We start from the raw sequence: 25,585 nt of genomic DNA on the forward strand, positions 1-25,585 counted from the left end.
CCAGCCCACTAACCACCCTTCTTAAAAAAAAAAAAATACTTAAAAGAGGAATATCTAAGAAAAAGAGAGTATCTAAGAACTCCGCTTGCTGGGATTAAACACAATGAGACCTCTGAATTAAGTGTAAAAACCATTATTTGAAATGGTAGATAAAGAAAAATTATATTAATAAAAAAAAAAAAACATATAGTTCATTATTATATACTATATATTTACTTTAGATACTGGAAAATTACTGCATAAGTGAATTACAGTCAAAAGTAAAGGCAGAGATATGTGGCAAGGACTGGACAGAAAACTTGATTGTTTATGCCAGTGGTGCTATGCTTCTGGCTATTGTTCCTTCTTTGCACCTTAGATCTGTGATTACAGAATCCTTGAACAAGGTGGGCACATACTCATGAGTGAAATAAACTTTAGTACATGAAGCTTAACCCTTCTAAAATTCAAAGTACCTATTAGGAGACTTTTGCCTTTGCATCCTGATATACATTGAAATGGTAATGAGTACATAGTGGTTTTAAATGTCAGATTTCAGGTGTAACTTTTTTCTAACAAATACTTCTGAGAAGCATATAGAAAGCATTGTTACCTCTGTTTTTGAATGTTTTGTGAAGTAGTGTGTTTTTTTTTTTTTTTTTTTTTTTTTTTTTAACCATAGAGGGTCAATTACAACTGGTATACTTTTACTACAGTTTGGTGAGCTGCCATAGGATTGGGTGGCTTAAATGAGTTTTGGATTTGCATTTTCAAAAGCAAAACTAGTGCAAACACAAAATTGCACTATTTCACAATACAGGAAATCAAACTAAAGAGAAAATATGCAAAAAGAGGAGAAAACACTGGCTTCAATAGGAAGGGCAGTGGCACATCTTACCAGCATGGCAGTCAGGAAGAAACTGGATGCCACTTTGTCTGACAGCACTGAAGAAATCAAGAAAGAAGCTAATGAAATCATTACCAGTGTCAATGCAGCTACCATCATCTGGGACTAGCGCCTTGGTTACCTAAACGGCAACAAAGATGCAAAAGAATGTAAAACCCTTCTCCCCCTTCATCAGCTAATCACAAACCCCCCCATATATGGACTGGCCAAGCACTTCAACCACATTTTGACACCCTATGCTCCAAGCCGATACAGCCTTGAAGAAATCCGAGACACCCCAGGGACAGGTACTATCGCCTCCTTGGACGTAGAATCCCTATTTATGAATGTTACTGTCGACGGAACCATTGATATCATCATAGACCACATCTACGGGAACGTCCTTGCACCCACACTGAACATCCCAGAAGTATCCCTACGGGCCTCGTCGAGATATGTATGAAGAAGGCCCGTTTCTCCACTCAAGGCCAAATGTTCTGACAGAAGGACAGTGTTGCAATGGGCTCCCCTCTCAATTGTCCTGTTTGCAGACTTCCAAATGGGCATGGTGGAGGGTGTCTGCAGGCGAACCCCGCAAATACGCAAGATACATCAATGAGATTTTTGTGCAAGCAGACCATGAGGATGAGGTTGAATTTGTTTGGCACATGTTCCAGCAGTGCAATTTGCTCAATTATATGGTTGAATTAAGCAACAGCAGCCAGCTCCCTTTCCTCGATGTCTTCGTCTCCAAGAAGAACACCACGGTCAGGGCCTATGTTAGAAGGGCCTACACCCATTGTTCATCCTGGCAGGTCTCCAAGAGCTCAACCAAGTCACCCAGATGCTCATGAATAGCCGGTACTCAAATCGACAAGGAAGTCCATGCAGTGCTGGATCAGTCGTACAAAAAGAGAGACCCAAGCCTCACCACCAGGAAAAAATCAAGCAGTTTTATGAGGCAAAAATGTGCTCATGATACCATGAGGTTGAAGACAGAAGAAAATTATGGAGAGCATGACCCCTACTGAAGTCAACAAAGAACAAGAACTCTCGTCATCTACTCAGAATAGAGTACCAGGGACCTAATCATGAAAAACAATCCGACCCCACCAGCAAGAGATCTGCTGAAGCAGACTAATGTAGTCAATTAAAGCAGCTCTATACAAGATCAAGTAATGATATATCTTTCAATAGTAACTGTATGAAAGAGGGTCCCCTACCATTGAGAAAATTATTACAATTCAGGATATGTAAATAGGACTGAAGGATAATGATGATGTACATCTTTTTTTTTTCATGATTTATGAAATCCTTAACACAGTATACAAAATATATTTGCACCATATAATCTTGCATAAAATACTGCACTTTCTAAAATATTACTACCTCACAAACATTTGTAAAAACACTTGCAGTAAAATGTAATTTCTTGTACATACACTGAACCTACCCATCAAGCACTTCCCTTGCTTTTCTTGTTACTGGCTCGAATCAATTTTTCTAATAAGTCCCATTGATCTGGTTGCACCCTATCAAGTATATTGAACTCTCCTGCCATGTATCGATACTCACCACCATCAAGGGCAATAGTCTGTAAGAGAAAAAAATATAATACAATAGTTTGTAAGAGAAAAAATAGAATACCTATGATTTTACATTTTTAATATCCTATCAATTCCTGGATACCTAACAAAAATCTGTCAAAACAAGTGATAAATAAAATTTTTTAAATAAAAAAATTATAGGATCCAATGTCATTAGTCTAAAAGTCATTAGATCCACTTTGCTAGGACATCTTGTAAATGTAGTATTACAGCCCCACTGATGTGTGCTTAAAGTAAGCCTCACAGCACTTTGTAGGCATTAATAACAAATCATAACTGCAATCACCTGTAATTTCTTCACCATTTATGTACCATCCGCAGCAGCTTTTGGAGTTTTCAACCGACAGGTAGCAGTGCAATTATTCTGTGGCAGTGAGAGACATTTTTCAAATAGTTCTGTTCTGACAAGAAATGATTAATGTGGTGGCACTCCAGATTCTGTTTAATCATGGTGATGCGATATGATTTACTTTTCATGCTATGGTAACTATTGACGCCATCTTAAATAAAATGAAAATTTAAACTTTGGAAATAAAAATTGCCAAAAAATGACATTTTATGTCAATATGTATTTTGCATAACTAAACAAACCTGCAATTTTAACTGAAGGGAAAAATTCTCTAGTGCCGGCTGTAGTCCAGTTACAAAAAATAAAGTTGCAAGGAATTGGTGGCATTAAGAGTAGCTAAGATGGCAGTAAGGAGTCATGTCAGTTTCCTCTAGACCTGGTAAAATATGAGGGGTGGCTTGAGATGGGCAATACATATGTATATGTTAACCTCTTACGACCGAAGAGGTAAAAAAAAATTGTCTCCCGTGTGCCAGAGGTGTTTCAGAGTGAGCGCAGAAGCAGAAAAAATATTTTTTCAAAAAATCATAGCGCGCTTAGTTTTCACTATTAAGAGTTCATTTTTGGCTCCTTTTTTTGTCATTGGCTGAAGTTTAGTATGCAACCATCAGAAATTAAAAAAATTATCATTATCATATATAAAATAATGCGATATATGATAGCGCAAAACGAAATTTAATTTATAATTGTAAAATTTATAATTGTTTTCAAATCGCGCTGTGCGCAAAATGATTAAAGGTAACAAGTTACTTTTTTTTTCGTTGTAATGTACACTAAATTGCGATCATTTTGGTATTTACCACATTGTAAAACGATAAAAGCAACACAGAAAATATTTCACAAAATAATGCATGAATTCGTAACACGCGGACGTAAACAAATATTTTTTTCAAAAAAATTCACCATAAAAAAAAAAAAAAATCTAAATATTGTCCTAGAGACTTCCAATTTCTTTCAAAATGAAGACAAATTATTAAATATTACTATACTGTAAGAGTATTAGCTTACAATTGCAGTTTTCGACATATCTGACGAGTTAAAGTTGACCGAATGCCGAATTTTTTTTATATATATATTTTTTATATGCAATATTTCGGAAATAAGAAAAGCTACAACCTTCAAATATTTTTAGTTTTATTCTACATGAAATTGCGCACATTTTCATATATAAAACTCTATGAAATGCCTAATATGAAACGGAGCAAATATTCCGAGAATGGGACGTACGCATTTCGGAGATTTGTGGTGGAGAATCCGCGCGCGGAGGGAAGGAAAGATTTTTTTTTAAATTCACCATAAATCTAAATATTTTGCTAGACTTCAAATTTGTTTCAAGATGAAGATAAATGACTGAATATTACTAAACTGTAAGAGTTTTAGCTTACAATTGCGTTTTTCGACCATTTCGGGTAGAGTCAAAGTTGACCGACCATGGTTTTTTTTCTATTTATCGTGATTTATATGCAAATATTTCAAAAATGAGAAAAGCTACAACCTTCAATTATTTTTAGTTGTATTCTACATGAAATTGCGCACATTTTCATATATAAAACTTTATGTAACGGCTAATTTAAAATGGTGCAAACATTACCACAATCGCACGTATGATTTTTTCGGAAGAGTTACCGCGCAGACGAAAAGAAAATGTTATTTTTATCATAAATTCACCATAAATCGAAATATTGTGCTAGAGACTTCCAATTTGTTGCAAAATGAAGGTAAATGCTTGAATATTACTAGAATATAAGCGTTTTAGCTACAATTGCGTTTTTTGACCATTTCGGTAGAGTCAAAGTTGACCGAAGGTTGAAATTTTGGCAATTATCGTTATTTATATAAAAATCTCAAAACTGATAAAAGCTACAACCATGGGTTGTTTTTAGTTGTATTGTGCATGAAATTGCGCACATTTCATATATAAAAACTTTATATAACGGCTAATTTTAAAATGGTGCAAACATTACCACAATCGCATGTATGATTTTTTTCGGAAGAGTTACTGCGCGGACGTAAGGAAAAAGTTTTTTCATAAATTCACCATAAATCGAAATATTGTGCTAGACACTTCCAATTAGTTGCAAAATTAAGGTAACTGATTGAATATTACTAAAATATAAGAGTTTTAGCTTACAATAATTGCGTTTTTCGACCTTTTCGGTAGAGTCAAAGTTGCCACCGAAGGTTGAAATTTTGGCAATTATCGTTATTTATATGAAAATATCTCAAAACTGATCAAAGCTACAATCATGTATTTTATTGTTGTATTTACATAAAAATGCGCACATTTTCATATATAATACTTCATGTAACGGCTAATTTACAATGGTACAAAAATTATGTCACAGTGACTAAATAATTTCCGAGATGTGTCACAGATACTTTTTAGTGCGGCAAGAAAGAAATTCGCGCGTTGCGCGCCTGCATAACGATTGTAAACAAAACAACACCTTGATCCGTGAACTCCCAGCATCCCCCAAGTGTGTGATTCAAAAGTTTTAGGCTGGTAGGCCTATAAGTATTTTTCCGCGAATTTAAAAAAAAAACTTTTGTAAGTCGACGTAAAATACGTCCAGTCGGCACACGGGAGACAAAAAATGTCAACGTAAAATACGTTCAGTCGGCAAAAGAGGGTTAAGACTGCAGGTTTGTTAGTTATGAAAAATACAAACTTATGTAAATTTTGTCATTTGCTCATATACCCAACAAATCTTTGGTCTTAACATAAGGGAGACTTCACTTTTGGGGGAGGATAAAACTAGCCTCAGATCTGACTGGAGGTTCAGCTCTCCTTGGCTTACTTCCTGACCAAAGTAAGAAATAGGAAGGAGTCAGAGGCCCGTGAACTTTAAAATAAAAGTTTACTTGTCAAACCAGAAATTCTGGGGTTTTTAAAGAGACAATATGAAACTCCTGCTACATTGTCTGTATGAAAATAAAGAACTCTGCCGTAGACAACAAAACTACATTAGCCACCAACCTTGTTTGTTGTCATTCCCTCTCTCCCCTTGTAATAGAGAGGAAGGGACTTGCTTATTTAATAGTTAGTATTATGTATGAACAATCAATTATCTTACCAGTTCCAGCACATGATGGATATTTCTCTCACTGTTGGCCACCAGTACAGGAGAAAAAAGAATGAGCAAGGAAAAAGACTAGTCATTACATTAACTCTTACTTTCAAACCAACATTTTACAGCGGGACATTTGATGTGCTACACAATTTGTTGAGAAGCCACCACCGAACCCAAGGAAAACTTGTCCACAGACCTGTGGGCAACATCCCGCTGATAGAAGGCTGTGAAGGTGGTTTGGCATGGCCACATACCAGCCATTAAAGAGGATTTGAACCAACAGGTTCTTTTTGAAAGCAGTAGAAGGGCCTAGACCTTTGACATCATGTGCTCGTGCTCACACTGGATTGGCATCTGGATTCGTAGTAGAATTGGCTTGCTTAATCACATCTTGTAGCCAAAGAGGCAATTTCTCAGACACTTCCTTCTCGTTCCAGCAGCAGGTGAGCAGAATCAACAAGATTCATTTCGGAACTACTCAGAGCTCACAGCACCAAGCAACCTCTGCAAACGACTAGGAGGCTTTACTCGAAAAGAAATAATTCCAGGCAGCCAATCATAAATCGACCCCGGATCTGACCACGCCCACCCCTACTATAAAAGCTGACCTGTCAACAATGCCCATTCAGAATGTCCCTTGCAACATCCACATGATGGCCAGGGATGTGGCCTAAACATGTCGACATTTAAGAAACAACCTACTCTGAAAATACAGTAATAAGAAGAAGATACTGTATAAACGATTTTGTATCAGATCACTATCTACATTCCCTTTGTAGTCTCCTGATATACATTACAATACTGTACATTATTATTAATAGGGCTTAGTTTTTCCAGACCTACTGTATAAACTATTTGTATCAGAGATCACTATCTACATTACCTTTGTAGTCTCCTGATATATATTAAAATACAATCAGAATAAAATACTTTTCATATATTTTAGTATGATAATACCAGACCTTGACATTCAAATACCAGAATAACACTTGAATATTAATAGGCCAATTACTTAGCAGCCTCGTGGATTATGAGAAATGAATTACCAGAAAAAGAGAAAATCCTTTTTATACAATAAATTTAGTTAACTCTACCATTCTTTTTAATTATTATTACAGTATTATTTATATTATTTTGAAATATTTATAAACGTACATACATGTACGTACCATAAAAATTCTCGCATCTTAGTATGAGAGAGGAATGATTATTTTTATGATTAAATGTTATTGAATTTATGCATAAAAGCTTGAAAACTTATAAATTACATAAAAATTAAAAAAACACTTTTGAAAAATTAAACAGAGGTTCTCCAAGATTCGAAAATGTTGCGTTCGTGTGTCCGTGAAATACTTGTTATTAGTTAGGGTCCAATGAAAAGTTGTTTGGGTGGGTGGGGGCTGGGGGGGGGGGGGGGGTTCACATATCTTCAATGAGATATGAATTAATGTATTGGGGTAAGAGGTAGTATATTTTCCAAATAATAAAACAGTTGTTTTGCTATGAACAACCAAATTGAATAACAAAACTTGTTTTGCTTGCTTATCACCATCTTAGATAGTAAATAAATACCATACTAAAGTTACAAATGAGTTAAGTAAAATAGTACGACTTTTATATTTTTACATTATAACGTTCGTACTACCTTTTACTTGCTATGGAGAGATCAGCAAGGAAATACACTCCTAAATTTAAGCTGCAAGTTGTTGCTGAAGCTGAGAAAACAATGATCAACGCTGTTAATGACGATAAATTGTGCATCACAATACATCCTTCAATATGCTCGTAAGTAAAATTGGAGAGAAAAGTATTTTAATCAAAACTATTAAGCATGACAGAAAACTTTTACTGTTGCTTTTCAAATCGCTAAAAGATAAATATGTAAAGCTTGTACGTACTATGATGAAATCACATGAAAATAGTGAACGGAATTGTTCATATGCGGAACAAACCTTCGGTCTTAACAATAGGATAAGTCTTAGCGCCATCCTGTTGTTAAGACCTCAGGGTTGTTAGCTATGAAAAAATACAAATTGATTAAAAATTTGTCATTTTGTCAATTTTTTGCAGAAAAACATGCCACCAACACCACCCCTTTATGAAAAATGACTAAATTTAGTCCATAACGAGATGACTTGAAACCATATTTCAACTTAAAAACACTTAGTGAAAAATAACCTTGTCCCGCATATAGAGTATCTAGAGATCCATTTACACTTTACATTATTAATATTAAGGGGAAATTCTGGTTAATAGCCATTAAATTTTGTCAAACAGAACTTTTAATAAGCTAAAAAATTAGCCATTGCTCGAATCTATACGTAATCCCATTTTTTTACAATTTAATTTCAAATTAGTGCCGAGGTACTTCACTGGAGAGCCAGATCCAGGATTTGACTATATTGCCATCTGGCAGATTAGTACTGATGACATAGTGTAGCGGTTGTCTCACAATAACAAGCGTGTTTTAGGTCAATTGTCATTCAAATAGCGTCAATTATGCCAACTTGTATGGCGTTTAGTTGTGCCAGTACTTATGGCAAGTGCCCAAATAGAGAGAAATAAAGTCGCTGGCAGATGGCTCTTCAAAGGGAGAATATCAACATCAAAACCTTTCAACCTACGACGCAAACCGGTGTCCATTCATACCATTTCTTGACAACAGATTTAAAAGCTGACATTAGGAGCAGGTTATTAGGTATGGCTATGAAATTTATATATGTTTTGTCAACTTAATTTCCTCTGAACCGACCACGGTACTGACAAAGATAGGGTCGGCAATCTACCGCTATCTATACTATGGTGCCTCTACTTGTATACATTTTGAATTGAAATTTATTCTTGTCAATCACCTTGGTGTGTGTGATGTGATGGGGGGTGAACGGCATTTTCTAAACATGTTTGTGAGTGTGTTTCCCCATGAATTGATGAGGGCCTTCACATTAGTCCTTATTAACTAGTTTAATTAATGGAGTTTTAGAATTCAGGGCTATATGCCTAACTAGGTCTACTTCAGACTATGTACTTCTAAATATTTACCATTTCAATCATATATTTTCAGCTGACAAATACAAACCAGAAAGGACATTATCTGAAGATGCTGTGCCCTCTGAATAGTTCCGCCTGTCTGAGCCTACGCAACATGACATCACGCATAACAGATGAGCCCCACAGAAATGGCTGAGCCATGGTGCAATAGAAAATTGGTTGTAAAAAAATAAGAAAATTGCCCTTTCAAAAAAATTTTTTTTAACCACAGGGCACTTAAATGCAATAATACTACATATGGAACAGCTAAAATGCAACCAAAAGTTCCCTTTAATACATGTTTGAAAATTACTAAATCTTTTTTATCATGCAAATTGTATTTAGTCACAAAAAGAAAATTAAAATACAGTAATGCGTGAATATTGCTCTAAGAAAAAATCAGCATAGTATTGTTCCATGATATATTTGGAGATAAATTCCACAGAAAAATCCCACGATTAACTGATCCACCATCTAGTGGGGATCTACTGTAGAATGATGATGAAGAAGAACTCTTGACCCCTGAATAACCAAATTCTTAATAAAAATACCTTCGAATTTATCCAAAATTGTCTGAAAGAGAAAGTTGGAAGGGAAAAGAAAAGATGTGGAAGGATGCTGGTAACAAAGCTGGTAGCACAGTAGAGGTGAGAGTCGTTGATAATGGTGTAGTATGTTGAAAAACAGTCCTGGCAGAAAAACTGGAATGTAGGAGGACAAACAGTGAGACAAAAGGCTAGAGAGGGTTGGTACCCCTGGTAGCCTAAAAGTCCCAACACTCAGTCAATTACAAGATCTCCTGAACCCCAATTGAATTTTCTAAGCCGAAGAATAAGAAGAATATGGAGCAAAATCATCATGAGAAAAAGTAATGAGAGAAAAAAATTGCTAGGGAAGAGCTATGAAAATGAAGAAAGAATAGTAGAAGTGGACACCACCACCACAAGGAAATTAATCCTTTCCAAGATGTTGGAGCAGACTTCCTTCTATAACTCCTCCTCTTATCAAAATTCTTCCATTGCTCAGGAGACAAATCAACACACTCAGAACATTGGTTACTTTAGATTTGCACTAGCTACAAGTAGAATATGGAGGTCTTTCACAAAGGAAGGCAGAAAATGGGAACAATGATTGCTATCAAACCCCAGGCAGAAACGCACATAATACACAGTCATACAGATCTCGCGCACACACACACACACACAAATAAATTATGGGCGTAAAACAGGCAGGAAGTGGACAACAACAGACTTCTGTAGAGTGCTTGATCTGAAAGCGGTCAAGAGAAAACAGACTCGATGGACCAGAGATGGGTTGAGGTGGTCAGCTACTCCTCCTCACTGTCATCTTAGCTATTCCCGATGCCACCAATTCCTTGTAACTTTTCTCTTAAGTTAAGACCAAAGGTTAGTACAGTATATATGAACATCGAGGCATCTGAAGTATTGCCAAGTGATTAAAAAAGTTAAAAATCAGCTTAGAATATAACTAATTTCAACTTAGTCTATACCTATTACTGTAAAATAGTTTAATGAGATCACTAACAGTATTTCTTAAAAACACAAAGAGTTCCAGTACCAGACAAAACACATTCAGGAAACATATTCATCAATGAAATTACACAAATTGTTAATCATACAAAGTACTGATCACAAGAGTACCAGTAAGTACTGCAAATATTATATTAGCCTATTTATCACAAGTAGTTTCTAGAGCAATTTCCAATAAGTTTTTACTCTCAAAACAAAACCTATTGGGGCAGATAGTATCCTCATTTTCTCAAAATTACTTCTTGCATGTCTCACAGCTCTAGTTTCTATAATTTAAAAAATAAAACAATTTTGCAATTAATGTGTAAATGCTTAATGCCAAAAGACAGTGGTAGCTTGAATAAAAAAAAAATATACATTTCCTATTGCTTATACAAAGACAGCAATAATTAATATATGTACTGTATAATAATTTGGATGTGCATTTAAAAAAAAAAAAATACTCATTTCACACAAAGATCATACCAAATTAATTATAGTTTAGCTCTTCGGAGTGCTTTATCTTTGTTTGTAGTGCCTCGTATTAAAGTTTCCAAGTGATCCCACTGCTCGGAGATATTTTTCCCAATCCATTAAATTCTCCTGCCCAAATCGGTAGCTTCCGCCATCTAGAGCAATGGTCTGCAATATTTAAAGACTGTCACTAAAACCTTTTCAATGATTTTATGACTGTGTCCACTTTTTAGGAGGCATGTTCATAAAAAGGAAGATTCCACAATGTTCAATTTGAATGCCTGGTGCTGGAAAATCTTGTGTATTAAATCAGGAATGTCAGCTACATTAATCAATCGTTGACAACCTAACTTTTCATTCATTCAAAAAAAAAATTTCTTACTGTAATTATAAACATAACACATTACAGTAGTATTAGATATTTCTATCAAGTGTTTAAACACAAAGCTTCTCATTGTTAAATTTCTATAAATCTACAACTCAAAAGATCTGTTACCACATATAATCCTTTGTTTTAAATTTACTTAATTTTCATTTGATGGAAGCTCTGTAAGTTACCTCAAGACTGTTGCCATGACCTACTAGCAACCCTGATGATTTCAGCGACACTGACACTAATGAATTGTCCAATTTAGAGAGATCATATTTTGAAAGCAATGGTGGTGAAGATGCCTTGGTTGCTTTGCAAGGGTTCTCTTCTCAAAACCAGGAATACTGTTTCTGTTTTGAAATTTACTGTTCAAAATAAAGATGAATGAAACTTACAAATTTCTCCAGTAATTTTCAAAACTTATCAGAAAACTGAAATTTTATTCCCGGGTCCTTGAAATCTGATTCTGAGGGCTCCTTCAAAACAGGGAAAGTGTACTACTATTGTTCCTCTTGTAGAATGATGTAGAAGATATTAACAGCTAAGGTAGATGTAACATTTAATACACAAACTTGTGATTGGTTGGCTTATGAAATGTAGGTGCCATTCAGCACTAGGACGTGATAGAGGAAGTTGAAATGGTTGGAAAGAATAATGAGATTCAGAGAAGAAAGATGAAGTACAAATCTCTTAAAAGGGGAAACTGGAGAAAACCCCACAGTTGCACCAAGTAATAGAGATAGAGAAATGCTGAACGAAGAAAGGAAGCGAGAGAGCAGAGGTTAACAAGTAGGCTAAAAAGCAGTAGTAGTACCTACATAGTACAATGTGAGGTGCACTGACAGCACTCTCTCCTATAGGGACATTAAACTTGTGGAACTTTGCATATTCTCTAAAAAAAACAAAAAAAATAAAAAAAACTCTCTCCATCTGACCAAGAAAAACTGATGTGCCAAAAACACATGAATAATAATAGTGGACCCTTCTCTCAATCCCAAATCTTGAATGATTTTTAAGGTTGCTCTCTTACATGATGCTCCTTGGAGGCAAATGCTTTGGAGTGGTATGAAAAATTAGTTTCAGGAGAATCAGTGTTTTATTTAAGAATCCTTTCAAATCCGTTCTCATTAGTATCCTGCTCCACTTGCGAGACTTGAAAAGGACCCCACAGCTTCACATACAACAGGACTAAGTTGATTCTGCACAACAATTGTGGGCTTCATTCTCCTAAAACCTACCTGGAAGCTTACAAAAACAGTTTCTCCTAAAGTACCACTTCGATCTTGCACTGACCCTCATTAATATGATATCATGAAGGACCAGATGTCAACAAATTGGTTTTGGTACTTTCCTGCTAATACTTATCCTTCCCCAGTTCTAAAAATCTAAATAATGCTAGTCATTGACAGTGGTAACTGGCATCACACCATACACCAACAATCTTATCATTGAGCAAGGAATTTCAAGTCCTAGATGCTGCATAAATGCAAGTCACAAGAGCTGGATAGAACTTACTCCCTGGGAAAGGGATGGTTTTTTGTCAGAATTTATCCTTTCTGTTCTTCACCGTGTCTACACCAGTGACTCTGGGAAACTTCACCCTGGCATGATAAGCTTAAAAGGTGTTCAGCCAATGCATGTATTCGTGTATTGACCATTGACTGTTTTACTTTTTAAAATCATATGTGGATTTGGGGTAAAGCTGCCTGCCTTCTTTCTAACTATTCTCATGGCAGAAGATATTGAAATTTCTAAACTACTTAATTAAGCAACAAACAATGACCAAAGCTTGATACCTACCTGGCTTCATGTGACGTGTATCTTTGATATTTTTTCTGTCTGCTCTTGCAAAGTTCCAATGTGATATTCTTTCAGAAGGTGAACTATTATTGGTGTTAAGAATTTGTACAAAATCAGTGTGTCCTGGTTCCTCAGTGTTCTCTGGTCAAAATCAATAAAGCAATTGAGAGGTCAATACATTGACAATGTCAATGTAGTGAGTTGAAAGTGAGACTCTCAGGTTATCAATTTGTATTTTGTTAATTTTCTGTTTTAAAAATTTGGTTTTGTTGTACGTGATGTGTGTCAGTATTTTATTCCACTGCTAACTGTCATTGGTTCTTCCCCACAGGTGAGAAGCCTTCCTATTCCAAGAGCTGGAACTTTTGAAAACTTTGGAACACCGAAATAATTTTTGTCTACTTGATATGTCATAAACCTGAGTCATTTAATTTTAAATGTTCTGGATGAAGGTTTTTGAGAAAGTAATGGTTGCTTAAATATTGTGCACTATGTTCCTTTTTGTTAATTATTGAACCTTATTGAGTTTTGTTTCATTTGTTTAATAAAGAACTATTTTTATACAGAAGGGATTTCACTTGTACAATAAAATACTCTCCTTGTTTTAAAATAAGTCCTTTTTTTTATTTTTTGTTGAGAGAAATAAATTACTTTTCCAGTCTGGTTTTCATATTTTACCCCAAAACTACCATTTAGGATCATACCAAAAATCTTAGGGGACTCTTGGGCCACTTTAATCCTGAAATCTAACCCAATATATTGGGGCTCTTCAAGCTGGTGCCCAGAAAACTGAAAACTGTGACAAGTATGCTGTGACCTGACGAACCTGTAGGAACTAGGCAACAGAACTATACGGCATCTTGTTACTTCATCATCACAGCATGAAAATTTAGGGCTCTCCTGTATCAGGAGTTCAACATCATTTTTAATGAGATACAAGACTGCCCTTCTTTAAGCCAAGACATCAACACTTGATGGATGTCTACTACTCAAATCCCCTCTATTACATCACCATAAACATTATCATCAGGCGGTGAGTATATGAAAGCAAATTGCTTATTTCTTTTTCCTAAATGAATTTTTTGAAGCCAATGCATGCAAGTGATTATATACCTTTTAGATATTTGGGGAATATCAGTATACACAAAGTAAACTTCACACTGACTCCCCATTTGCTGATCACAAGGATTCCCATAGCTTGTACATTCCCTACAAGGAGTATTGTAATCTAGTTTGCTCTCCTGTAGACATGTGATTATAAGGAAGTGTTTAGCTTTTCACATCCGGCCCAACTCATGCAGTACATTGACACTCTCCAGGCAATGACTAGATGTGGTCTAGAAATAGTAGGCCTCCAATTAATACTTTTCTATATGACGGTGTTTTTTATTTCTATTTTTGAAGGAACCCAGGAAATTTAGACGTTTTTAATGTCCTTCCAAAAATTCATAATTTCCTTCCATCAACGTTATCAGATAACAGGCTGACTAACTACTGAAAAACGTTTGATCTTGCTTGTAATTTTGAGTAGAGAAATTAATGACACTCTCCCTCAATTACAACACTGGGTTGATCTTCTATGTGGATAAGAAACATCCTTTTCATGTCTTAATTATATCTGCTAGGAAAGAAGGGCTGTAAAGGAGATGGCAATGGGCTTGCCACAAGGGTGCCGGTAATGCCTTCAGAGGTGATTCTCGTCTAAAGAAGCCTATTTATATCTAACGGCTACCCATCACACCTAGCAGGTGATGAAATTATTTCAAGTAGTGTCATCAGGGCAAAGGAAAAAGTACAACTAGGAAGTGGCGAATGTAGTTAGCAGTTGTTTTTTTTCCGAAAGGGTGTGAGGGTGAATTCTGCTAAATCTGACAGATGGTTTCACAAGATGTGCTCAGGATTACAAAATATACATGGAGATAGAAATTTTTGATGGCAAAAAAACATTTCTACAACACACAGGACAAGAAAGGAGCTGAAAACCTTGTTAAGATAGATATCTAAGTCTTACAAGAACTACAGCATTTCTGTTAACTTGGGTACACACTGGACTCTGAAGCAGTTGCTGAAAAGAGCAAAAATAAAGAGAACAGCTAGCAGCATAGATGAAACATGGAGTGACAGCTGAGACAGCTGATCTCTAAAGGGAGGGAAAAAAAAAAAAAAAAAAAAACAAGTTTCAATAACAGAGGGGGACAAAGATTATGATGATATATAAGGCAACAGGATAGGCACGACAAGGAAAATGGAGATGTTGAGAAGGTGTGTGACCACAGAATGAAGAATCCCATGGCAGGAGTACAGGGCCAAACATAATATGCATATAACGAACTGGTGGGGGAGATGTGGCATATTGATACCGAGAAAAAAAAATCTCAAAGACTAACATGGTTTGGATAAATAATTGAGGACCAGCTCGTCAGGAAAGCTATAAAGTATGACAGCAGGAAGGCAAGGACCTAGCAACCCCCAGAAATAACGTGGAATAGGGGATAGATGACGCAAGACCTAGAACTTATGGGAGTTTTGGCAAAAAGACTGAGTGGAGAGAACTTATTTTACTTGTACTCCATCATGGGGAATGCAAATGTACAACCATTTATGATGGAAATAAACAATCTATTTTTGTTTCAATGCTTCAGCATAATTGTTATATTCAATTGGCATTTATCAATATCCAACAATAATAATAAGCTCTGAACTAGACTTGTTAAGAAGAGAGACTCCTTCAATCCAATGATGGGGCAAATTTTATACATTCAGTTACTAGTCCAACCAACAATTTACAAATATGACAACAAATGGTAGTTTCCATGGTCAAGACTAGTGCCACTTAATACAGTTTGTCATTATTACAAATCAGTTATAAACGAAGAGTATATCAGGGTCTTCAAAAAGGTAAAATAGTCTTTGATGTCCTAAGGAATTTGTGCACCTAACATGGCTCTTTTGGGTACATTTCTAATGTTCTTTCTACACCGAAATGACTTTAGTCTGTTAAAACACTTATCTCTTTTGATGGAAATTATGGTGGGGATTATATCACAAGTCATTTCACCATCATCTGTGAAAAGCAATGTCAACTTAATTTTCTATTTTCATAGAAATCAGCTAGTTACCAAGTTGCAGCTCTATCCCCCTCAATTACATTGAGCCTCATTGGTGGCTTAAATTTCCCTTTAATATGTCACCCATTACTAATCTTGAAGGTTACTTTGTGCCAAACAAAGGGCCATGGGTAAAAATTCTGATTACTTTTATCAAAGGGTGCACACTTGATGTTTGAATAATTTCACTTTTTTTATCCCTATAGTACTACAATTAGCATAAACTTCCCTTTCTCCTTTCCTTTTTTTCATGAACGTTTATTTTTAACTTTTCTAATATTTCCAAAGGATTCAATTCTCTTAACAATTCCGAAGGATTCAATTCTCTAATATTTCCGAAGGATTCAAAGTCCTTGATAAAACTCATTATCTGCCTCCAGTGAAACTTTAGTATGCTACTTTTTCATACACTGTCGATGAATTTTCTTTACTGATAGTCAGAGTATTATTCACAAGTTTTCCTTGGTTATTGGCACCATTAATGGCTTTTTAACTAGATGATTTCACCTTTTCTTCAAGTTAGCAGCAAGAACATATTCATTTGTCAATTGTCTGATGAACAGACAGTATACAAGAATTATCAATATGGCTACCAGAGGTTGCGAACTAAGTCGGGTTCAAAGGGAAGGGAAAATCAGTCACACTCCCCAAATGTAAACTAGTTTCTATGCAATTAACTTTGCTCTCATTTTCAGCAAGATGCACATTTTCACACTAAGATTGGAATATAAAATTCAAGCAAAGGCCAACCACTGGGACCTATGAGATCATTCAGTGCTGAATGGGAAACTGAGAATTAAAAAGGTTTTGAATGTTTAACAGGAGAAAAACTTAGCAGCTGTACTATGGAACATTGGTTCGAAGAGGGTAGAAGGTAGATGTGATAGGAACAGTTTTACCAGACCACTGAGCTGACTAACAGCTCTCCTAGGGCTGGCCCGCTGAATAGATTATTTTTTTTTGTGTGGCTAGGAACCAATCGGTTTACTTATCAACAGGGACCTACAGCTTATCGTGGGATCTGAACCACATCGAGAAATGAATTTCTATCACCAGAGACAAATGAATTTCTATCACCAGAGACAAATGAATTTCTATCACAGAGACAAATGAATTTCTATCACCAGAAATAAATTCCTCTGATTCCTTGTTGGCAGAGCAGGGAATAAAACCCGGACCCTGAGATCGGTAGTCGAGCACGTACCGACTCGTCCAACAAGGAGTGAACAGAAGTACAGTACTAAAGGGGTTGCAGCTAGGGCCACAGGAACACGGCGAAAACATTAAATACTGCCTATAACACACCATGTGAGGTGCACTGATGGCACTACCCCTCTACTGAGCACATTTCACAGTAAAAACTTATCATCTCCTTGTACTGTATTAACAAAGACAACATTTTTAGATAGCAGGTAGCCAATCTTGTTTTTAAATATCAAAATAGGGAAGTGAAAAAAGTTCAATATGTTAGATTCCATGGTTATGAAAATTGGAGAAGTTTTCAACATTCCTTGTTTTGGATACCTTGATTAGTAAAAATGAATAAATCACATCCTGTACACAGCTAGAATCCAAGAGACAATTCTAAATCGTTAGTTTCTGACCCCAAGATATACATATGACCAGCGCTGACAACTTACTCCTAAACGGTATCGGGTGGCTGATAAGAACCACATAGATCCCACCATTAGCCTACAAAGTTAATCCCAATCCCAGCAATGGCATATCTCAGTAATCAAGACTGAAAGGGAGTAGAGAGGGTGGACAGTAAAGTTAACGACAAAGAAAATTAGATGAAGTACAAAGTACAAAAGGTGCAACTAACAGAAATACTTGAAATGAGCTTAGAAACTGAGATTAGAAAAGTTGTACATTAGAAACTTGAGAAGATATTAGATAAGTTATAATAACAAACACAAATGGCAATCCTGCAGTGAGGTAGGAAACCAGGAAAGTCCTGGATTGTAGTTGTTACCATCAATGCAAAAACTTACAAGAAGGTGAAAGGTGATAAGATATACTTGATGATCCAACAGTTTAGCAATGCTTATGGGACTGTACTTGTGTTAGGGTGATCTCGTTACATTCTTAATAAAACCATCACGGTTTTCTAACTAACATTATTAACACTGAAGACTGTTTACTGTTTATGTTCTTTTCCTGTTCAACAACAAATTTAAACGACCTTCCCATTTTCATAAAGCATTTCTAATGAGCTATAGGCACAACTCTAGTCTTAGAAGCACAAAGAATAAGGACAAATTCTTTACATCTTCCAAGCACAGATGGAAGATAAATTTTCTGGGTTCACCTTCTTTACTGGAACTAACAGCTTTCCCTTTTAATTTTACTACTTACGAAAATAAAAAATAAAAATTTAAGAATTCAAATTTTTCTCATATATGGCAAAGCATTTTCTTTCCTCTGATTAGATTAAAAACATCATATTATGCAATTTGTGGACATTTATACAAAAAAATACGCTAAAAAAATACAGAACTAACATAAAAATATGTTACTCTTCTTGAACTGTTGCATCCTACAGCATGAACAAATCACCACAATCATGTTTAATTAGGGATGCTACGAACAGACAGCAGAGCACTACATTTGAAATACAATTTCAAGATTTCTCATTTCATAAATTTCTAATATATAAGTACAATGTATATTTTTCAACAGAGTAAACCTGAAATCCTGTTAACTAAACAAATTACATATATATAAGGTGGCAATTGAAAGTATATTGTATAAATTCAAATCAATGACCAATAGTCATTTAAACCTGATAACAAGAGCAAATAAATATTTTACATGCACACATTAATTCAAAAGATGAAATACCTACTGTAAAAAAGCATTCCTTACCTCCCCTGAAATCCATGACGAATAATCCGAGACCAAATATGCAGCTAAATTTGCAAGTTCCCAACTTCTCCTATTCGACCAGCTGGTATGCGCTTATGGGCTTCATCAACAAATTTTCCAGTTGGGTCCAATCGAGAAAAGGCCCCTTCCGTTTCAATTGGACCAGGTGCAATGCAATTAAAACGCAACCCATATCGACCCCATTCAGACGAAAGCGACCTACAAGAGAAAAACTTTTAATTTTTGTTGTAATACAAATCACATTTCATTCATAAACACCCAGGATATGAAATTTGCAGTCACACTAAACGACATCACTTCAACAACAAAAATATGACATTTTTAATCAATTTGTATTTTTCACAGCTAATAAACCATAAGTCTTAACAATAGGATAACTTCCAAGCACCAGCTGGTAACCGGTTTAACACAGAGATTGTAAAGGACGGAATCTGTGAGATCTGCAACTCCGGCATGTACGAGGTGATAGCTGGTAAAGAGACCGTGCACCAGACCTCATGACACATCAGTTTTTTTCCCCAACTCAGGAGTTAAAACAAAAGAGAGGGGCGGCTAGAAGTGGGCAGAACGTTAAGACCTCAGGTTTGTTAGCTATGAAAAATAAAAATTTATTAAAAATTTGACATGTGTTCATATGCGGAAGAAAACATCAGTCTTAACAATAGGATATTTACACGTGGTGGGAGGTACAAGTATCCTAAACTGGCTGGGAGTTAACCACCTCACCACCCTTTCTACAAGAACAAGCTCTAAAAGGTGGTGGTTCAATGCCTGTGAGAAGATTGATAAACCAATATCTAACAACTCAGTTGTCTGGGTTGAAATACAGTGAATATATAAGCAGATTCATTGCATCCACGGAACCAAAGAAAATTCTGACTGTTTCATATAACAAACCATTAGCCACAGGGATTTGTTACACTCCACATCCTCCTTGTTAGAGAGAGAGAGGAGTATTTGCTACTGAATAGAGGGTTTGATTATTTCAAAAACAAAGCAAAACAACTATCAGTATAACTACCTTTCTCACCTGTATCAGACCGATCCAGCATATGACGTGGCTATTCCTAACCCACCCATAGGAAGAAGAAAGGAACAAATAAAAAGAGACCATCCAACTCACTCATTCTCTCTTCCACACCAATCATCATAGATAAGATCCAAAAAACTGCCCTGTGAAGGGCACTGGGTGACTTACACAACTTCTGGCCAGCGACCAAAGGGCCCAAGGAAAATGTGTCCAAAGACCTATGGGCAACATCTCTTGGGTTAAAATGAAGTGAATGTGGATTGACGTAACCAGGTACCACCGTTCAAAATTCTATTGAACAGCAAAGTTTTTCTTAAATGCCAAGAGGAAACTTACACCTCTGATGTCATGTGCTAGCCTGCACAGAATCAGTGACAGAACCATCAACTCAAGTACGCCTGCTTGATCCCCACTCATATCCAGAATGAAACAGTGTTCTTGGAAACTTCTTTTCTGGACCGAACAGTGCTAACAAAAAGTCTACGACAAACTAGGTCTTAAATGGCGAGTCCTTTTAAGATAGCATTGTAAGGACTTTGACAAGACATAGCAAGAACTCTTGTGGTCATTGTCTACAAAGTCATTCAAAGATGGGGAGAAAAAAAAAAGGAGGCAAATCTGTTGTCATGAACTGAGGGATTCTGGGTCTTGGGCAAGAATTCTGGGACAAACTCAAAAGTCACAGACCCCCAACCCCTGGTATGTTTCACATCATAACTTAGACCATGAAGGTCCCCCACTCTTTTTCAAAGAAGCCAAGACCAACAGGAAAACTGTCTTCAGCATCAAATCTCTGTCCTGATGATTGACGCAGGGGCTTGAATGGAGCTTAAGTGAGATTTCTCAGACAAGCGAAAACATCCCACACTGGAGGCTTGAGTTTCCTTGGAGAACAGGTCTACTGAAACCTCTGAACAACAAGATCTCCCAGACCACCCTTGGAACCCATGGCCCAGCTCTGCAGAATAGTTCCATCCTTGAGGTATCAATGTGATATCTCTCAGGTCCAAACATTATCAGGTATGGTTGGTGATCCTACCACAGTTCATACTTTTAACTTCAGATATAAACCTACTTCTAGCTATGATATTTTTTCCTATTTATCGGGACAAATAAATTTGACAAAAGTGAAAAATTGCAGAAGACTTTTGCCCCAATTAATCAGTAATATGATATAGACTCTTGGAACTCCAACCTGAGAGCAAAACCCAAGGGTTCAAAAGCCCCCTCACCCTGTCAAGGTGGTCCAAATTATTATTATTATTATTATTCAGTAGATGAAACTTATTCATATGGAACAGGCCCACAGGGGCCACTGACTTGAAATTCAACTTTCCAAAGAATAGTAAGGTCATTCATTAGGAAGAAGTCAAAGAGTACATAAAGGACAAAATACAGAAAGACAGATCCCACTTATTAAGTGTGTGTGTGTGTGTGCGTGTGTGTGTGGGGGGGGGGGGGGGGGGGGGGGGTGGGGGGGGAGCTTCCCAGAACAGGACTGCTTCTGTCTGTAGACTTAGTAACAAAGTAAACTCTACAAATTTAACATACCTTATTTCAGTATACCATATGACTTGCTGGTAGGGGAGGGTAAGACATCACTGATCCAAAAGGGAGTGAAAAGGGTGGGAAGGGAGTGACATGTAAAAATAACAAAAAAACCACAGCTATTAGTATCTAATCTATAGTTTTCGAGGTCATTGAAATGAATGGCGATACTTGTTCCTGCTTGACAGTAAGCTACTCTTGCCTTGAATCAGTCTATCATCTGGATGTTTTGGAGATGTTTCCTGTTGGCTGTCATAGGGCGGTTTTTGATGATCATACAGCCAAGTTCAGTGGTGCTTGACTTCTTAGACCTTTTGTGGTATCGACATCTGTGTAGATTGTCTGTAGTGATTTTGTACTGTAAGAGGTCAATGTTAAATGATGCTTATATTAATCATCTTGTTACTTTGTAGTACTAGTAATTTAGTATTTATGCTGTGTAATTTGTGATATTTTTACCTTATTTTTATACATTATTTGGTATTTATGTGGTCTGCAATTTATGAAGGTTGTTTACATCCATTACTATATCGTTTGATACTGTTGGTGCATTTGTTTATGCTGTCTGATTGGTTTTGTTTTGTGATGTAGCTAGTGTTGTTGTTAATCTAAACTGAAAATGTTTACTGTTTATTAATCTATTTTGATGGTGATCTTTAAGGCAACCTTGCTTGATTTTTGCTGCATCTATGTTATGTTTTAAACTGTGATTTTTGCTGCATCTATGTCTATGTGTGTTTTTTCCAACCTGACTCATTTGCTATTTAATTTACTATGGTAATGTAACTATTTTGGACCAAACCTGATACATTTGTAAGTATGTAAATAACTAACTAATAAATTAGTTATTAAGGTAATTTTGCAGTTTGGCTAAAGCTCTTTCCCTGTTGTTTTCTCTGCTCCTGCCAGTCTCTCCAGATCCATTGTTATTTTATTTGTTGAACCTTTTGAGGAACCCATGGCAGTCCATAACATTACACAAAATTAACAGAGTCTATATCTAACTGCATTAATTCTAGCCTACTATTCTGAGCTGACATTCAGGTGTAGACGGATCTGTATCCACTGGAGAAGAAACTATAGACTTATCTCTATCTTCTTGACTAGGTGTTAGTTCTAAAGTAAACCTAGTTCAAGACTGTTATGTTTACTCTTTTCTAAGTCTATCCTTCTCTTCAAATTTGGCAATTTATCATAATCTCTCTCTCTCTTCCAAAGACCAATCCTTGCAATGATTGTGAAGGTTGTCTGAACCACAGTGCACCTCTCAATGACCTATGCATAGTTCAATGCATACTTACATAAATGAATACACCACTGGTCTTGCAACCATTTACTTACAAAATCTATCAGATTTTGATGGGGAAGACAGAAGAATATACATAGAACCAAATACTGACCAAAATCCAGACAATGCATTTATTAACCAAGAATAAAACAAACCCAATTTTAGAGCACTTCACTTGTTTAAACAGCTGGCCATATTCGTCAAACAGAGCAGAATGACAACCAAAACATTTGCTGTCTTACCCCCACCCTCTGAAGGGTGGGGAGTAACTTTTGAGAGTACTCGCTAATGATTATTTCAATTTTAACACTTGTCAAATCTGTGCCAAGCAGCTGCAGATAAAGTTAATGATAGAGAGTAAGTTTCACCTCAAAAATACATTTTGCACTTTGTACTTTCTCTGCATTTCACTAGAGCCCACAAGACAGAAAAGAAGAGGACAATATTTCTTTAGGAAAGCAATGAAGCATTTTATGGTACTCTCTTCTTCTTGATGTAATAGTATATTAACAAAATTTAGCTTACTTTACAGGGTTGTTCAATTATAAATGATGTATTTTTACACTTGGAGAGCCTGCACAATCAACTAAGGCATAGTTGAATTAATCCATAATCAAGACTGTTTACTGTACTTACATGAATGATGTGGTTCTTACATAGAACAAATTGTACAGCAAAACAGATAACTGAAAAATAGCAAACAATGCTTCAGTTCTTTTAATAATTATCAAGGGTAAAAATATGACAGATCACAGCTTGAATACTCACCTCATTAAAGTTTCAACACCAGCTTTTGCAGAGGCACTTGGAGAGAGAAAACCAGTCCCACTACGTGTATAAGGTGTAGTGATGAGAGGAATGTAGCCACCTATTTGAAGATAAAGAAAACCATACACAAATCAACTTAATTATTCAGATCACTTGCAATAGAAAGGAGTTATTTAGAGAAAAGCGTTGATTAAATGGTTTGAGTGATGATGATTTGAAAGGACACTTAAACTTCCGTGAGAGATTCCATAAGAAAAGCAATTCAGTATTACAATTTACCCCACAACCTGTGAATAAGGATGATTTGCCATAAAGTTTAATTAAAATGTTAAGGAACTTGGTAAGATGATGACAAAGCAATCTTTTTGTGAAAGAAATTTTTTTTTTTCAGTGAACAACCGTTTTCGTTTTTTGAGAAATGTCGCCAGACACAAAGTCATCTGAATAATGTAAGAGAAGAATAGCAGTAATGAAAAAGGATAAAAAATGCATGTAAGCAGCAAAATTGTTCATTTTCAATTAGAATGTTTGGCCAGGAAAATGGAAAATCAGTTCAGGTAACAAGTCTGTATGTAGAGTTTACAGTAAATGGTGAAGGAAATACAATCTAGAATATCAAAATGAAGAAAGACAAAACACCACCAGGTCCATCTGAGGTGCAAACTTAAATCATGAAGTACTCTGTATGGAGGGAGATGAATTGAAACTAGAACTGATACGAGTAATCAGAGAAAATAAAATTCTGTAATGCCAAATGAATGGGAAAAAATAAAAAATCTGATGGTATAGTGTTGGATCAGAAGGAAGGCATTACGGTGTGTAGTAGTAATTATAGAGGAATAAAAATTACAAAATAATGGATGAAAAAATGGTGAATACAGTAAAATTTCATTAATGTAGTGATGCCATCTTCATAATGAGACATACAGGAAAGAAGTTGGAAAGTAACCAAATGATCTACTATGCATCAACAGACCTAGAGAAGTAATAGAATATCAAGGAGATAATGCTTTGGTGTTGGGGAAAGAGAACAGTGCCAGAAAAGTTGGTTAGATTGGTTGAAATAAAGTATAAAAGAACCAGGACAGCCATAACAACAGCCTATGGCAGAACAGAATTGTTTGAATTTATGAACTTGTTTACTTTGGTTATTTTGGTTTGCATCGGTCATGGGTGTACAGTATACTGAGGAATTGGGATTAGGAATGAAATTCTATGGGAATTATGGGCAACTACTACTTACTGTATTCTAGTGATTACAGTGAATACTGAAGAAGAATTGCAAAGGAGAGTAAGAGGGGTCAAAAATCTACTGAATGGGGTATATGTACTGAAGGCAAATGAGGGTAAAAGTGAGGTTATGGTGTCCAGCTGCAGGGAAGGGATATCTGTACAAGACTGAAGAGGCTAATCTAAATTAGTTGAGAATTTCTAATTCTTAGGATCTAGCCTAAGGCAAGAGGGTGGGAGTGAAGCTGAGGTGAGGATTAAAGTAGGATAAAAGCAGCTTGGGGGAAATGGAGGGAGGTATCATGGGGTAACGTGTGAAAAATGAATGCCAAATAAAAATAAACTGAAAATAAGAGCTATTGCACTACAGGCAGTCCCCAGTTATCAGCAGGGGTTCTGTTCCCTGATGGAATGACGATAACATGACTGAAATTGTCGATAAACCGAAAATCATCAATATTAGCACAGATCCTGGTAATCGGCGCCGATCCCTAGTTATGAGCGCTGATAACTGAGGATCAGCAGCGCTGTAAATGGGGATCGGCACAACAGGGGATTGGCACTGATAAGAAAGGGTTTGGTGCACATCGGCACTGAAAAACCAGTTACTGCCAGTAATTAAACTATTGACAA

The 25,585-nt window shown here is 36.1% G+C and overlaps 1 long non-coding RNA gene across 1 annotated transcript; it reads right to left on the reverse strand.

The window, feature by feature from the left end:
* Positions 1-61: 61 nt before the first annotated feature.
* Positions 62-23,806, reverse strand: LOC135217771 (uncharacterized). The gene is made up of 4 exons (XR_010315189.1): positions 23,723-23,806; positions 19,068-19,286; positions 10,935-11,090; positions 62-2,459 (listed from the first exon to the last, which is right to left on the reverse strand). It is a non-coding gene; the product is annotated as an uncharacterized LOC135217771 (long non-coding RNA).
* Between the last annotated feature and the right edge of the window lie 1,779 nt (positions 23,807-25,585).

The sequence above is a fragment of the Macrobrachium nipponense genome, chromosome 7 (genome assembly GCF_015104395.2).
Source record: "Macrobrachium nipponense isolate FS-2020 chromosome 7, ASM1510439v2, whole genome shotgun sequence".
NCBI lineage: Eukaryota > Metazoa > Arthropoda > Malacostraca > Decapoda > Palaemonidae > Macrobrachium > Macrobrachium nipponense.